Below are 15,523 nucleotides of genomic sequence, written 5' to 3' on the forward strand. Positions count from 1 at the left end.
TAAGAAAAGGGCCCAAACTTTTAATTACTATATCATGCCTTAAACCACAATACTACAGCCCTCAGTAGCAGTAGGCCAAGTGTTGTTAGTAGAAACAATCTTAGTAATCGTCTTGGTCATCAGGAATTAGTGTTAAAACACTGTTCCAAACAATGCTCATCCTTTACATAGGAATGCAAGATAAAAAGTAGTGCTAAGACAACACTGCATTAGAGAAGGATCTGGCGGTTACGGTGAATCAAATGTTGATCAGTAGTCAACACCATTAGGCGGCTGTACAGAAAGCAAATGGTTGTCAGTAACACACAGCACAAAAAACAGGTAACACTGTTCTTCATTTTATCAAAACAGTTAGTATAGGACAGCTAGTAAGAAGTTTTCTGAGGACAGCAAAGAATTTTCACTACCAATTCTTCATCATTACCAATTTCATCATTAAAAGATTTTTAGAAGTACACTGGAGGAATTATGCGTAGCTGAACTTGTAGGATGAAAAGGAAGAGAGTAGACTCTTCCAACCAGGTGATTCTAATTAGTCAGTATACATTTTTGATACGTTTTAGTTTTAATCCTGTAGGAGGAGTAATTCCATAAGAATTCAATGTTATTCTAAAGGAAATAACCTTCAAGACAGAAAATCCCATGCAAAATAGATGGAGTTCTAGAGGACTAGAGTAGCTGATAGCTCTTGCTACTGTACCAGGAAGCAGACTGCTAGTACAGTAACTACTTGATTTACCCCTCCTTCCCCAGAGCTCTATAACTTAATCATCAAAATAATTTTGCCAGATTCCAGCAATGTCATGCTGATCTGCATGTAATAAAGATGTGGCAGTTTAAAAATACATATGTAAAAACCTTGAGTCATGTAGATTCCTATTCAGCACTTGTCAGAAAGTTTTCACTAGAGAACAATGATACAAAGGACCTGTCAGAACGAAATCCCTATCTACAAGGCAAAAATAAAAACCTGTTATGCACTATGTAAATAGAGTGAGGTTCTGTGGCAGAGTTTATCTAGGACTTGCATATCAACACTGTGCGGATTGTCACAGGCACAGGACCCATCTCAGTCTATGGCTTCCACAGCCACCAGACAGCAATAAAAGACTCAATCACAAGGCAGAAGACCAAATCTGAATGAGTTGCTCCAGTACAATTGAGTAATATGAACACCTGTGTTCCCTGAACTACTAGACCGTGAAAAGAATGACTGCATTTCATCTGAGCACTGCAGGGATATGCCAGGTGGCTAGAACACTCAACTGCATGTGCTAAAGACCTTGTCAAGTACAGCACCCACTAGTGGTATCAAATGTGTACAGAACTGAAACTGATTTACTATCCATATTCAATGTCAGAGTCTCCTCTTCTGGCTCTGTATTGCACTGCGTCAGCATGTAATAGCGTCACACTTTGTTTCAGTGTGCACTGGTCTTGCTTTTGCATGTACTACTGTATTTGTTCTTGATTGAGTTCTACTACCAAAAATACATCTGCAAATAAACATATTTCCAGTCAAGATGAGTCATTTTATTATTTCTCGCCAATTAGCACTGCAGTCCTACAATCCTGAAAAATGCCAAGTTCAGCTTTCAGTACCTAATAATAATCATATCTGTCTAACTATAGTTAACAGTGGCTAACCCTTTATCTGACACAGTTGACAGATGAGAGGAGTTGAAAACATCTACAATAAAGTATGCATACCAAATTAAACAGAACAGCTGGCAAGCTGCTTTAAGGTTTTTTAAAGCTCCAGCGTGCCAAATTTCTCTCTGATGTAATTCCACATATTTTAGGAATTTACTAAGAATGCTGTTGCATTACACCCTCGCTCACTAGTTCCAAGCTGCCTATTCTGCAATCAAAGGCATGATTACAGCATGGGATACATCTTTGCTGTATTTGATTCTGTTGGCATGAATATCAGTACCAGTAAAGACAGGTGAGAGCACGCTAGAAAAGGTGTCTAGAAGATTCCACAGGCAAATACAAGACATTTTATTAATGATATGAGCCAGGCACTTAGCAAGCCTCCTCTGAGCAAGTGGCGTATATCAAAACAAATTTTTCAAGGTCACACAATACTCAGACTCAAACTGAACACACTCCTTTTGTTGTGTTCTTCCTACCCCATTAAAGTTCCACAGAGCAAGGAGCAGTTGACAACACAGCCTCTCACCCCAACTCATGCCATGAATACCTCCCCTCTGCATCATCCATTTCATGCAAGAATACATGAGATAAATTCAGCAGCCCTCAAACTTCTATCTTGTGACCAGATTCAGGAGGCTAAGTCAGTAACACCACCAACTGCTTGAGTTTGCACATTCAACCCTAGATCACTTTCTCATCTCTTATTCTTTTTTCAGCAGTATTTCTCAATTCATTCCATTTCAGTGCTCCACCACACTGATATTTCACAGCTCCCTAACTGATCATACAGCTTTTCCTCTCTAACTCCCAACCAAATGACATACCTGCCACTGTGGTATCTTTGTTTTTCTGGAGCAATGTTAAAGATTCATTCTAATCTCTCTCTGCTTCTAATTCTCAGTCAATGTATTTTTACCCAGCTTTTATCTCGAAGCTGCTCTAACTTAAGAGATTGACCCTTTCACTTCACACATTTCCCATGTGACGCTTTCTTGTCATCATGATAAGTCTACCACCTTTCCAAATTCTTGCTTCCTAGACTTTTTAATTCCATTTTGAAATATTCTTTCAGACTGCTGTTCTCAACTTCTCTTCTGAGAATCTTTGATTTATAATTGATTTTTTCCTGCATACCATAAAGAATTCCAAAAGGTTTATTAACAAACATGAATTTTCTACACAGTTTAAAATGCCACAAAAGCACCAAACTTACACTTGATTTCTTCACCTCACTGTTCTGGATTCAAAGTGTGTTTTGCTGTGAAAATCCAAGCAATAACACTGAAAAGACGATACCCAGATACTTTCACTACTACCTATAAAGGAGATTTTAAAGATCCCATTAAAGAGACTGGCCTTCTCTCCATTAAAAGAGTCAGTATCCAATCTACCATTGGTGACTTGCTGTGCTTCTATATTCAACTTATTGCTCTCATCTTCAAAAGGAAAGAAGTAGAAGTAGAGAGTGGTAAGACAAATACAGACTGAGGTATTCAGAGTAACAGTTACTGATTTTGACTTCTCCACATTGATGCAGGTCAGAGCTCCATACGGCAGCTATTCACCAGGTACAGACTACCATTCTACCTTCAGTATGAAACATTTTGTTTCTTGTTCTTCATTTACTGTCTAAACTATCTCTGAAAAAATGCACTTCATTTGCCTCTGGCCTTCCAGACATCTCTTGGGAAATAAACCTTCTCAGTTGTACTCTGTTTTTTCCTCACTTTTGTAATCCCACTACTCGCAAGATGATCCTTCTATTCCAAACAACTTTACACACTTTCCAACCTTCTGCCACTCACTAGTTTAGTGTTTTAATTAGCCTTTTCAGTGATCTCCTATTTTCAGCCCTTTATTTCCCCATTCTATACACACATCGCTCCTCCTAGCTCTAACTCCCCTATTCCATACCCAGACACACTGAGCTGACACCTCTCTCTGTGCCTCTCTGCCCTCCTCTCACATGTGCTCCTGCTATCATGTCTCCTCCCTGGCAATCAGAACATACAAGATGTCCTCTGCATAAGCCTTCCTTACAGGGTGAATTTATTTATTTTCTTAAAAAACTTTCTTCCTTCCCTTGTTTAGTGAGCATAAGCATGTCTTCAAGTAGTGATGTCAACTCCATACTCAGGAGAATTTTCAGCCTTTATGAAGAAAGCTACAAGAATAAGGATGTCCATGGAACAGACAAGAGGATGCAGGCCATGGTGTGTGCCCTGCTGTAGGACCTGAGGGATGGTCGATGGCTGTATCCACTCTGTGCCATCTGAGCTTCGGCTCAGTAGATAACAGCAGATAAAGGGAGCATTACTTCACAGAAGTGACTGTTCATGCTGAATGGACGCAATGAAGAAGTGAGGACTAAGAAGCAACAGCATTCACCAAGAAAAAAAAAATTAGACACTTCGGAGAGGCTTTTTCAGCTGAAGAACTCTCATCTGCCTCATGACTACTCTAGCAAATACTTTGCCACACTAAGCAGTGGGGAAAATGGAACAGAGGGCCAATAGCCATTGTCCTTTCCCACATACCCAGGGATGAGTCAGGATAGCAAGAGCATTTTATTCACTTTTGCAACAGTGTCTTCAAAAAACCTCACAGTATTCAAGAAACAGAAAGCAAAGAAAAAATCAAGAGTCTTTTCCCATTAAGTTGCAGTACCAGATTACAGTATACTAACAACATAAGAAAGTCCAAATCTTGATCACATATACGAACAAATAATTATACATATCATGTTGCCATTTCTTCACATATTGTGCAACAAAAACAAAATAATTTCCATTGTAGGAGAGAGTACTCTACCCACACTACCAGCTGCCAGTCAGAACAGCACTGGGATAGCTGGGGAAGTTAAGCCTCAGGTAAGTCTGGTGAGGGCGCCAGGGTCATTCTGTTGATGCTGAATATCTTCAGTCCCAGTAATCTCAATTTTACAAGAAATGTGTTATGAGGAACACAAGCAAGAAACCACAGGCTACATAGGTAATTCTTAATAACTTCACCCAAGTAGTTAGGCCATATTTATTCTACAACACTAATCAAATCAGAGTATGACAAAATACACGTTTTTTTTTTTTTTAAATCCTGCTTTATGAAAAAGGTGTTACAGATGATAGTACCTGTGCATTTTATTTAACTTGCCAACTCTATTCCTATCATAAAACTTTAAAAAAATATTTTCTTTATAAAACTAGATTTCAAACGACTGTTAAGTAGACCAGAAAGACTTAACTCCAGCACTTTCAGATGTCTAACCATGTAAGTCAGTCGCCTATTTTATATTGTTTTGTATACAAACTTGTCTTACATCCAACTGCTTTGTGAGATTCTCCTACCTGCCATTCACAGCTTGTAAATCACACCACTGCGTCAACAGTCTTTAGCCCTGACACGTCCTAGGAAAAATGCAATGCTATGAACTAACAAATCTTCCTTTTGTTTGACACATCACAAGACACGCCGTGATCGTGGGGCTTGCTTGGCAACAGTGTCCCCCACAACAACTGCGTCATTTACCTCATATTATTTTTGAAAAGAGCACATCTAGAGGTTATAAAGTGACAGAAGTGTTTTCCAAAAAAAGCAGATGGAACCAAGCAAGGTGCTACAACCCCAGAACGCACTGTCAGGTGCCAAATGTTCTAGCTGGCTCCTGAGCAGTTTCTGAGACTAAAGGGTTATTCTCGGCAACTGCTAAAAAGTTCTGGAACAGAAGTTTACATGGGGCTGGATCTGCAGCAGCCTGAAACAGGCACATCTCTAAGCAAACATCAGGACACAGAGTATCAGAACACTTGAACAGGTCTTAACCTGACTAGATTATTTCCACCTCAAAAAAAAAATCATATAAAACAAAATTTTGTGTGTTACACTGTTGCTGTCATGCAGGATCGGCCAACATTCAAATTCCTAGGGCAGATTTCAGGACCATACCCATCAAGCAAACACAGTTTTTAGTCAGCAGATTATACATTTCTGTACTTTACTAAGTGCTGCAGCTGGCCACCACTCAATCAGTACCTGGTAATATCAAAAAATGCCCCCTCCAGGAGAAAAGGTATTACAAAAACGGGTAGCAATTTTAAGAGTTGTTGCTTTGTACTCTTTTTCATAGAATGAAAAATAACTCTAGTTTAAAAAGATGCAAATCTTCAGCACAGTAGCAATATTGGTTGGTCTGAAGATTTCCGCATAAGAAAGCACAGCACACTGCAGAAGAAGATTTGGTTATTAAAAACTGTGCTGATATTTACAGAACTGTAAATAGATCCTGATGAATCTATACTAAGCCTATCTTTTGAATAATAATGTCTGGTTTACAAAGATTTTCTCTTTACTCCAGCTTGAAGGGTACTCTTTCATTTTTAGCCATTTATTTCAAGTCCTTTAGAGCCTTACTGTGGAGCTGAAAAGCTGTGAGATTCAACTGGCATGCTACATTTTGCAGTAACAACAAAGAAAAATTCAGTAAATCTTCAGATATGTAGTAAAGAGGCTTTCTGCCACCGGGTTCTCACACCAGCAGGTAATTCTTCACAGATTTTAATCAGGTGTAGTGACAGAAGGCCACAGTGAACAGAGTCCCAAAAATATGTTACAAAAATATACTTCTTAGCTCACATACGTCACAGCATACCGTGCAGTCTAAATTTATTTCCTGTTTATTACTCGGAACAAACTAGCTATCACCAGCTATCAGAAATGAATGAACAATATTGTAACAGCAGGAATATCTTTCAACTACTTTTATTTGAAATTTCATAAGCAAATTCTTAAAGGCTATGCACAAGCACAAACTCAAACATTATAAACCACAAATTCGTATTTGTATACTCATTTTTTGTATACAAAAATACTCACTGTATGCTCATTTTCTATTGATCTCTATATATTCTACATGAAACAGAATTAAGGTGGGATTCACTTTATTTCCATCTAAGTAAAAGGTCAAAAAATAAATACAAGCAAAATTTAGCCGTGTTTGTTTATGATGTGGAATTCATGGCCTTGCATTACATTTAAAACTACATTCAACAAACAATAACTGGAATGTATGTTAACCACAGATGAAAATACAAATTCTCAAATACTGAATGCATGATCATACACTAATCTCATTTTTCCTCACTCTTTTTTTTAAGAAATTATATATAATTATATATATTTCTTATATATAAGATATATGTATAAGAAATTGCCATTACTTCCACAGTACTTTGAGAGTTCTGAGACAATAAACAGTATCATGTCATCATATGAGCTGTATTTTAAGATTTTCATAAATAAGCTGCAAGAAGGACTCCAAGAAATCTGTTAGAATTGCTACACTAATGGAAAGATCAAAATTAAAAGTTTTATTCCCCCATGAAGCCTTCATGGGCTGACATCTATCAACTGCCACACTTACTAAAAATTGCACTATTACACTAACTGAAAATTAAAAGAAATATGAGAAAAAAAAGTAACATCTCAACAAGAAAAGTGGATTCAGAATAGTAGTTTCATCTGGCCAAAGGAAATCAAGGTTTGAATTTTTTATGCCATATTATTTTGGTAATTTTCTGCATACGTTAATGACTAAAAAGCTGTATTTACAAAAATAGCTTTTTGAATGTAATATGTTTGAATTATGAGTATATTCTGTGTAAAAATTAAGCATGTTAATATCAGTTTGTATTATCATTTTCCATTCCTTCATGTATGCTGATGACTAACATGTACAATTAGATTAACGCAGTTTAAAGTCCCCTAAAAGCCTTCACACCTCCCTCAAACATACACATATAACTTCACATAACTTGGATCATAATTATACTTCAACATTTACCTTATTAGTTCACTAATTTTAGAGTTAATTTAAACAACTATTAAGTACAGCAGCAAAGCCAGGGAGATAACTAGCCCTACATTAAAGAGGCAAAGAAACACAAGCTCTTACTTGTATTTTTGACTGCACTAAGTCCCTTTGGCTGGCTGAGCTCCTACATACCACTTAGATTATGATTCATCACACTGAACTTAAGGCATTTAAAATTCACCCAAGTAAATCTACTTAGCTACAATCATTAGTCATTTAGCTATTTATTTACATCTACTCAGTCTAAATTACCTTTACAGCCAATGGTGGGAGACAGATTTACCAAAAAGAGAGGCACTGTCTCACAAAATCATTATCTCAGACAAACATGAGTGCCTTCTGCAAGTATTTGCTCTCCTCCATGTGTTCTACAATAATCAACATAGGCCAGGATGACCACTGCATAAATGTTCCAGTTCAAGTGAGATGAGTTTCAGGCTCAGCATGCTTGTAGCAGCTTCTCCAAACAGTAAAAAGTGAAATTAATGCTACAAAATTTCCCCATGTTTTCAGTGAAGCAGCATGAAGACTAACTCAAAATAAATGAGGGTATCAAATTAAAAAAAAAAAAGACAGAAGCTTTGCATAATTAAAGTTATGCTATGAATGACAACAAACGAATCAAACATACTATAGGGATTGAGGTTTCACATAACCAGAACTACCCTCTGCCTAGCTAAATTACATAAAAGCTGAGGAAAGGAGTACATTTCGGTGTGTGAATTTCAGTCCAAATCACATGGAACTTCATAATTACAACAAACTCTCAACTGGTCACTGCAGCTTGCAACCTGAAGACCTCGATTTGTTAGTCACAAGATAGAGTTCTCCACAGTTTTTGTATTAGCTTAAAATTGTGCACATGCAGCACCATCAGCCCCCAAATGATGGGCAGGAGATGGTCAGCCACAGAGGCCTGAAGTGATGTGAGTTGTGAGCAGGACATCTCCCAACTGCTCTGCTATGTACTCCAAAGCATTTAAATGGAACAGGAGGAACTGAAGAAAACAAAGGGAAGAAAGCTGGTGAAGTCCTGGCAGCAGGGCTTCCACATACCCTGTTGTCCTAGGAAGAGGAGTGAGATTGCTGCAAGCTTTAGACATCCTAAAGCTTAACTACAGCAATTCATGTGTGAGATGGTGCCCTCTTTGGGCTCTGCTTATGGTCAGAAAAAAAAAGGCCTGTTCAGGAACTTTCTTGACTACAAAAAGAAGTTAGATGACTACATCAGACATAGACTTGTAGATCAGATTAATTATATCCTAAGAAGCAGACTAATATGTCCCTAGTGCAGTAAGAAGAAGGAAAAAAAAATAGAATAGAAATAGTCATCAAAAGTACCACTATGCTTCTCATAAGTGGAACCTTCTCAGGATACAGTCGGCTCTTTTGGCACACTACTGACTCCGATTTAACCTGCTGTCAACCAGAACCCCCAGATCCCCTCCTTCAAGGCTGCTCTCCAGTCTCTCATGCCTGTCTGTACGTATAGCCAATGCTGCCCCACTCAAGATGCAGAATCTGGCATTTATTCTCATTAAACTTCATTTGGTTGGTGATTGCCCAGCTCAGTAATTTGTTGAGATCTCTCTGCAAAGCTTCTCTACCCTCAAGGAAGTCAACAGCCCCTCCCTGTGTAGTGTCATCTGCAAATTTAATAACTATGCATTTGAGTCACACATCCTACTCAGTTATAAAAACACTAAAGAGAACTGGCTCTAAAATGTAGCCTTATGGAACCCCTCTAGTGACTCTGGTTGTTTTCTTCATATGTAGTTTTTATGGGCAAATGTAAGACAATAAACCTTAAATAACAGTTGCAAAGTACAGATCAGAAATCGTTGATTCTTACAGTAACTCACACAAAAGTATATTTAACAAAAGAAGAGCATACCAGAGCATATTATTAGAAATACGGCATAGAGACAATAGAACTAGATTTATGTACACATTTTTGTGCGTGCATTTATCAGTAATAAATCAGCATTACTGTAAGTAACAGCTTCTGGTTTTATTTAGTCTCCAGCCCCCCAGAATTCATCTCAAATAACAATTAGACATAATAAGTTTAACATTTCCCAATGTGCTGTCATAAATTTTAAGAATATTTATGGTTATACAGAGAATTTCATAACCCTTGCTCTGCAGGCCATTGATTTCAATACTGTAAATATAAAACAAAATGAAAAACATATACATCTTTGTAAAGAAAGATACAGGTGCATAAATTTTACCATGAACTTTGCTTGCATAAACACAACGTATTCTCTGCTTCACTACTGACAGGCCAGTTTAGGTTCATCCTAAAGCCTACTACAAAACTAAAGAGATGCTGAAAATCAAGGGAGACTTAAGCCTATGGAATGAAAAGAGGTGGGCCTCTTACTGCTTCAGAAAGTAAATGCTTCAATGATGACACATTTAACTCCAAGTTAATTGACAAAATATTTCCTTGCAATAGGTAATATAAATCCATGAAGCATGGAAATAGAATTTAACATCACTAAACAAAATTTTTTTCTTTCTTTTTGTCCCTCTCCTTTTAAGACATTTAAACAATTATATGCATTAGAAATATCTGCTAACATAAACAAAGAAAACCAAAAAGACTCATGCTCAGGGAATCACCACAGAAGCCAAAAAAAAAGTTTAGTTATTAACAGTACAAATGCTGTTATAATGAAACAGGTAATGAAAACACTTCACATTTGTTCAGTTAAGTATTTAGTGGAGAACGAGATTATCTGCTAAGAATGAAGCCTTAAACAGTCTTGACAGGGACTCTTAAAGTGATAACTGCCAAGGGAATTGAAAATGGATCTACACCATTTGATGGAGCTGTTATCTCCTCTACTTCAACTTCTCCAACTTGGAATGAGTAAATCCTCCTGAACCTGCAACCCTTGTTGTTTGCTTCACCATCTCCGAAACAATAACCTGAATTACAAATTTAAAGCTTTTCACCTCAGTTGTTGCAGTTAAGGATGCAAACCCACCTATTTATATTTGAATTATTTCAGAACAAGTCAATTTTAAGCAGATTCAATATAAATGCTCACACTTAGAACAAAACAGAAAAATAACTTTGCCTTGAGTTAGAAGCTTGAAATTACTTAAAATGTAAATATTAAAGTGAAAGAGATCTTACCTAGAAAGAGATGCTTAGACTACATAATTCAAGAAATCATTTGCAAATCTAGAAAAGCTTCCATATTTCATAGTTCTCACACAGCCCAACACTTCCCAGATGATTGAGACCTGAAAGCCTGGAGTCTTTTACACACGCTAGAAACTGGGAAATTAAAAGATATACAGATGCAGTGATAAAAATACAGAAGCAAAATCACAAACTGACAAAAAAAATGTTAAGTGCACATATGTTCCAGTCCTCATTTTTGGCATTCTCAAAAAACACATTAATAATATACCATTCTAAGACTGATTATATTTGCTTCAGTGACACGCTGAGAGCATTCTGGAAGGTGCTCCTTTTGGCAGAAATGTATAGAACTGTAACATATTGCTACTGGTTGGCAGAACCTAACAAAATCAGATTTAAATCATTACTAAAGTGGCAACATCAAATTTAAGTTAGTCAAGGTGTGTCTTAACAAGATCAATTTTACTCAAAAAGATAGTACAAAAAGACGCTTATTTTGCAGCCTGGAAAATCTCTTCTGGTAAATGCATTTACCCAGATGTGTAAGCCCATCTGTTCAGTCCTGTTTAGCAGCTTGAAAAATGGAAGTAAAATCAACAACAGAAACAAAATCTTAAGAGATTCTGGGGTATCTCCCAATTCACGGCCTATACACAGCGAAACTTTGCCTTTCAGTGGTAGACTTTGTTTTATCAAGTAAAATATAACCAACCACGCCTGAAATAAATGTATACACTGGATGCACTGGAGGTATATCAGATCTGTAGCAGAAACTGGTAGGAGTTTGGGGCATGCAGAACTGTTATTTGTGGATAAAGGCTAGTTTTGTTGAACTGAAACATGATGCACAAATACTATAGCTCATTAAATGTTAAGCACTAGCAACTTCCTATACTCATTCCAGGTTACCTGTCCCTGATACCATTGCCTGTGCATTTTCTTCTTGCTGTCCAGTTTGACCTGGTTCAGCCATGCTGGTCTATTGTGTTCCTTTCCTGACTTCCTACACCTGGGAATGGAGAGTTCTTGTGCCCTAGGGAAAGCTTAACAATCTGGCAGCTCTGCTCTGCTCCCTTGTCCTTGAGGACAGATTCCCAGGGGTTTCTGTTGACTATCTCCCTGAAGTGCTGAAATTTAACTACCTGGGGGAAATTTAACTACTGTTGGGGACCCTAGCAAAGGCTGAACAGGAAACCTGACAAGAAAATCACTTTTAAATTCAAAAGAAGTTTATGTCATTTCATACTTTCGTACCTTCAGGTTCTGTGTTTTGACCTTTTGTTTGGTTGACTTTGTGTTTGTTGCTTGTCTCTTGGGTTTGTGTGTGTGTGTGTGTGTGTGTGTGTGTGTGTGTGTGTGTGTGTGTGTGTGTTGTTGTTTTATATTTACTGTCTTTTGGTTTTGTTTAAAAAAATAAAAATGGAAAACTATCTACAGTACAAAAATCTCTTGCATCAAAGCTCTATCAGTTAATCACATCCTTAGCATTTTTTGGACATATTTTGTATTCAAAAGTAAATATATTCCGATTTAAAATAATTCCCATTTAAAAAGAAGAGGTTATGAACAAATATAGCACAAACCATTTTATTTGTCATTTTTGCTGGCTGTTGCCTAAGAATCAGAACACTTACACTAATTTTCTAAGAATGTCTAAGCAACCACCCTGGCAGAGACAGAAAACAAGCTACTTCTCCAAGAAACATCTTGAACAAGTAAGAAACATTTCAGAGGGATTAAGATCCCTAAGAATTAAGCAAGCTTTAAATAGATATCTGAACCTGAAAGTAAATATTTACAAAAATATTATAATAATGGTTTATGCTTATGTAAAATTCTCATCGGAATTGTAACCAAACATGAAAAAACACATCCAAAAATAGAGGAAGGCCTAGAACTCTGAATTGTTGAAAAACATTTTCATCAGCTTCTTATACACAAATGAGCAGCATGCATTCAAAATTAAAAGATGCTTCCCAAACAGTTGTTAATGATCATGGACCAATAAAATAGTATACACAATTAGTATTCAAACTGAGGCAAATGCTCAAACTTTTCTAGAGGACAAACAAGGAAGCTACCTGAGCACTATGCTTCCCACCTCTCTGTTTCAGGAGCACATTTTGCTCAAAAGCCTTATTTCATCTCAGCCCTCTTCTCTCATCTTTAAAGCAGCAAGCACACACAAGGACACAGAGGACAATGCAGATGCTGCTCAGCACAGCACCAGCAGCTCAGCTTAGAAGATCCTTGTGGATTACACACCAAATGCAAGAGAAAGGCAGCTGGAAGACTGGCTGAGCTATATTTATTCATTGCATGAAACGAACAGAGTGATATTTGGTGGTGACGCACTGGAGCAGGTCGCCCAAAGAGGTCTTGGATACCCCATCCCTGGAGGCATTTAAGAGCAGGCTGGATGTGGATCTGGGCAGCGTAGTCTGGTGGTTGGCGACCCTGCACATAACAGGGGGTTGAAACTCGATGATCATTGGGGTCCTTTTCAACCCAGGCCATTCTATGATTGTATGATATTTTCAACTTTGTTACAATGTGCTATAGAAGGTTTCTCAGACAAATAACAAATAATCAGGCAAGTCTTCCAGGAAGGAGACAAACTGATCACGCAGAGTAGATCTCATGTGAAGTTAGCAAGTATTTGCTATTTTCCCTCTGGTGAAAGAGGGCTTGTGGGGAAAGGGACCTTTGCTTTGTTCTCTATGGCTTTTTATTCCTTTTGCTTTCAAGAAAATTGGTTGGTTACTTTCTCTGCTTTAGTAAATTAGGATTACATTTCACATTTTTAACCATCTGACCAGGATTTACCCAAGATAAATTACAGATGATTCACCTATTGTTATGCCAAATTCCTTTATTTGTTTATAAATAATTTTGGTATTTGGGCTTTGTTTTTCTTTTTTTAATTCTGGGGGTTTTTTTTTGTTTCTAATGATACACAGAAGCAGGACTCACTATTTACTCAGAAAATATACACCAGCCTTGTTTCACCTGCTCTGAATCCCACAGACAGAAGCTCTCACAAATGTAATTACCACAAAAAACTCTCAAAACTCTCTACAGTATATAAAAGAAGCTGTAAAAAAAACATATTTCTTGTTTGGGTGTCAAGGAAAGAGTTCTCCCTCTGTTCTTTTCAGTAGCCATGCTATTGAGTTTGTTTTGCTCATTTTTAATCTTAGAGTTCCTTTTTTTTATTTTTTTTTTTTTAAAGTTCAATGGAACCTAATTAACTGGGGCTAATATTTCCTGAAGGTCATTAAGGGAAATATATATTAAAATCTGGTCTATCATCCCCTGTTTTCATAATGCATGCACACTAAAAAAAGCCATTTTACATAACTTTCTGTCCCACAAGTTTTTAAATTTTTAATGTAGAAATGCTTAATACAAAAAAAATAATAATTTAGCAGAAAAAGAAATTTTGTTTAAAAATATCTTCACAGATATCTTCAATGAGCTCTCATATTATTATAGCTATATTACTGACCTCCAGTTGAAAGAAGAAGATAATTTTCCATCTGGTTCTCAAGAACTAGAGATGATTCATTCTTGCCTCACCACTGCTGCTGTCTTTTGGCATATCTTCCTATACACGTGCCCATTTTAGCAAATCTTTCTGATGTCAGAAAATGACTAATGATCAGATTTAGATGATCCCATTTGTGCCATATTTTTACCTGCTACAGGTAAAATACAGCCATTTAGTAAAAAATATATATAGTGAGTAGGATTGTTTAGTTTGCAACTGCAAACAGCATAAGGAAATTTCTTGCTGTTGTCCACTGTTTGTTCTGTAAATACACCATACAGACATTGAGTTTTGGGGTTGGTGGCTGTGTGGGTTTCTCCATAATTTCCTCATGGTGTGTGTTGTTCTTGTTTTGAAATAAGATGTTTTCGTGAGCTCTACTAACAATGGCAATTCCTTACAGGATAAACTGCCATCAGACAAGAAAAAAAATGTCAAGCAGCTATAGTTCCATCACCTTCCTCCATACTTCTCACAAGGGAACACTGAATACAATGATTTGCCATCTAGTGATAGATTTAAAATCCAGATCAGTATTCTACACTACTCACACTGAACAAGGATGGGGGAACAGTTTCCTTGAGAAGGATCAGCCTTCTAAAACACTCTTCAGTCCTTCTAAAAAGAAATCATTTAAGTATTGGGATTTAGTGCAATAATTGTTAAGAGACCCAGACCAGGAATTCAACAACTGGGTTGGCAATATGCTGTAACTATGCAGAGGTATGATGAAGTTCAATTAAAAAAAAAAATGAAGAAAAAGATTTAACAATACTAATGGACTATCTTTACTAACAGTAGCTCATCAGTAATGAAGAGGAAGGCAGTGATCTTCATGTCACCACTTCAAATATATTTGTATGAGTTATACGCCAATTCTGTGAGCACAGAACTGGACTTTATATCAGCTCTGTTTACATGAAAAGCACTAATTGGCCTTTCCTTTCACACACAGTGACACAGCAGACACTGCTGCGTTAGGCAAAAGGACATCACCTCTGAGTTCATGAGCTACAAAAACCACTGGTAGAATCTTCTGCGCAATACCTCAGTATGCCGGTATTGCCCTTCTTCAAACATCTCCACTTAGAAAATTTCTGCCTCTTATTGTGCATATTTCAAAAACTCAAATCCCATGGATACCATTGGATTTCTAAACCTAACAGCAAATATTTTCCTCTATTTTGGCCTATAAACTGCTATAACACTGTAAGACGAGTCCAGATGAGCTTTTTTTTTTTTTTCCTTCCTCTTTTAACAAATCCCTAGGTCATCCCAAAGACAGTCT

General features: G+C 37.1%; 1 protein-coding gene and 1 non-coding gene across 13 annotated transcripts in view; one reads left to right on the forward strand and one right to left on the reverse strand.

The window, feature by feature from the left end:
- Positions 1-15,523, reverse strand: part of RYR2 (ryanodine receptor 2) — a 361,102-nt gene that overhangs the window by 274,590 nt on the left and 70,989 nt on the right. The window lies entirely within an intron of this gene.
- On the forward strand, positions 13,361-13,427 carry MIR135B (microRNA 135b). Its single transcript, NR_035149.1, has one exon. It is a non-coding gene; the product is annotated as a microRNA 135b (primary transcript).

Source organism: Gallus gallus, chromosome 3 (genome assembly GCF_016699485.2).
Source record: "Gallus gallus isolate bGalGal1 chromosome 3, bGalGal1.mat.broiler.GRCg7b, whole genome shotgun sequence".
Lineage (NCBI taxonomy): Eukaryota > Metazoa > Chordata > Aves > Galliformes > Phasianidae > Gallus > Gallus gallus.